The sequence below is a fragment of the Solanum tuberosum genome, unplaced genomic scaffold, assembly GCF_000226075.1.
Source record: "Solanum tuberosum cultivar DM 1-3 516 R44 unplaced genomic scaffold, SolTub_3.0 scf00018, whole genome shotgun sequence".
NCBI classification, from domain to species: Eukaryota; Viridiplantae; Streptophyta; class Magnoliopsida; order Solanales; family Solanaceae; genus Solanum; species Solanum tuberosum.
Genome location: NW_006238944.1, coordinates 1,121,159 through 1,123,656, shown reverse-complemented (window position 1 = coordinate 1,123,656; position 2,498 = coordinate 1,121,159). Strand labels below are relative to the sequence as shown.

Below are 2,498 nucleotides of genomic sequence, written 5' to 3'. Positions count from 1 at the left end.
CAAATTTATCAATTTTTAAAGAATGCAGAGGGGGGGGGGGGGTTATTACACGGCCAACAAATCCCATGAAAAGCAACACCGAAAATCTATCATTTTTGCGAACTCTAGAATTATTAGCAATAACAAAGAGCATTAAAACCACTAGACCCCAAAAGTCCCACATCTCTAGCAAAAAAAGGTTGCATAGAAGAAATTCATTAAAAGAAAAAGTACATAGAATCCATTCACCAAAAGAGACCTAAAAATGAGGGTATAAGGAACACTCATTTTACTCCCTAAACTATGGGTAGGGGATGACCTCACCCCTGGGACTTGACTGAATACCCAGACTTCTGGCAAAAACTTAAGAACCGAAATAACTGATAATCCGGAAGAAAATACTTCAAAGAAAAAAAAAACTATACTCCTTCCGTCCCAATTTATGTGAAGTGTTTGACTGGGCATGGAATTTAAGAAGGAAAAAAAGAGACTTGAAACTTTTGGTCTGAAATAAGTCATAGAAAATTTTGTCTATAAATTATCTCATCAAGGGTGAAATGGGAAGTTTGAAGTTAAGTTGTCACTAAGTATAGAAAGATGTAATTCTTTTCTAGACTGTCTAAAGAGGAAAGAATATCATATAAATGGAGATGGAGGGAGTACCATATAGTGGAAGGTAAAAGGAATCCCATAAAAATAAGAGAGCAAACAAAAATTTAAACAAAAGAGCAAGAAACATGATGTTCTTGTAGAAGTTTTGAGTTCATACTTGTCGAAAAGAATCAAGACAGATTATTGACTTGTCCCCTTAAAATTACATCTAGGATCAAAGAGGAATTAAAGGTTGATTACAAGAAAAAAGCCGAAGAAGCAGAGTATGAAAAGGCAATTCGATTAATGGTTGTTTTTTTAATCCTTTTCTTTCACTTAACTGGAAAAAACACTGTTTTCATGTATATTTTTCCCCTCCACATCTTTAATGTTTTATTTTACCTGAACATGCCGATATTTTAGCAGACATTCCCAATGACTTTAAAAGGGTAAAGTAATTCACTTGTCATACCCAGGCTGTAAATTGGAAATCACCCAAGGAATAATGAATTTCTTACTTCTTGTACAATTTGGATAGAGATTTGTAGTACTACTTCTAGTACATTTGACCAACTAACAAAATTAAGATACTCTTCAATGAAAATGGACCAAGCCCATAGTCATTCAAATGTTAGAATGCCATTCTCTTTCACTTTATCTGTTAATTCCCATTTCCTTTCATAAAAGTCGAGAAACATAAAATCCATCACAAAAATCCTTATTCGTCTGGAGAGAAAAAGAAACAGTTATACAATAAAGGTGGCTGTTTTCTTGATTTTCGTTACGAACGGAAATAAACTGAGTACTTCTATGTAATAAAAATGAAACCCCCAAATAAACACAAACGACAATGTCATGAATATGACGTTAGTAACAGAATTATTAGGGCTAAGTCTAATTTAATCAAGCCAACCAGGTCCTGACAGTTCTTGAAATTTTTAATTCCAGTATTTGCCTATAAGTCCTTTATGTTTTTGGCTTTTTAGTAACTGGCTAGGTGACGTGTCCAAATCCAGTCCTTCTATGAAATACATGAAACCCCCAAATAAACACAAACGACAATGTCATGAATATGATGTTAGTAACAAAATTATTAGAGCTAAGTCTAATTTAATCAAGCCAACCAGGTCCTATGAGTTCTTGTAATTTTTAATTCCAGTATTTGCCTATAAGTCCTTTATGTTTTTGGCTTTATTAGTAACTGGCTAGGTGACGTGTCCAAATCCAGCTACAGATTAGTCCTTCTTATAGTTGTTGTACATGTTTATTGAAATATCCAATTTCCTTCTCTTCTTCTATCCTCTTTTTCCTTTTTCTGCATTTCACGATTGAAGCTTGTAAAGATATGACACCTGGGCCTAACTCAACCTCAAAAGCTAGCTCATGAGGGGAGGTTTGTCCAAGTCCATATAAGGAGACCAAATTCCCATCCCTCTACCGATGTGGGACATCTTAACACTCCCCCGCACACCCTGACCTCAACTGGAGCGTGAACACTTCTAAATGGGGGCCATCATCAATTAACAACAAATTGGGATGGGCCTGGCTCTGATACAATGTGAGAAATAGAGGAAAAGAATATTATTGAATTGTTGTCATTTCTACATTATTACATTGAGACCCTATTTATAGACACTAGAATACAATCCTTTACCAAGTAGGATACTATTTACTATTTCTATTTCTATTTGTATTCCTATTCCTATTCTAAATAGAATTGTATAAACCTATTCCTATTCTAATAGGATTGTATAAAACCTATTCCTAACACTCCCCCTCAAGCTAGTGCATACAATTCATGTACCTAGCTTGTTACAAATGTAATTAACACGAGGACCGATGAGGGGCTTGGTGAGATACCTTCAAGTTGATCACTCGACTTCACAAAATTGACAATCAATCTCAATGTGCTTGTTCTTGCTTCATGA

The 2,498-nt window shown here is 34.9% G+C and overlaps 1 protein-coding gene across 1 annotated transcript in view; it reads right to left on the bottom strand.

Moving 5' to 3' along the window:
- LOC102605470 (probable aminopyrimidine aminohydrolase, mitochondrial) overlaps positions 1-2,498 on the bottom strand; it is a 21,810-nt gene that overhangs the window by 10,632 nt on the left and 8,680 nt on the right. The window lies entirely within an intron of this gene.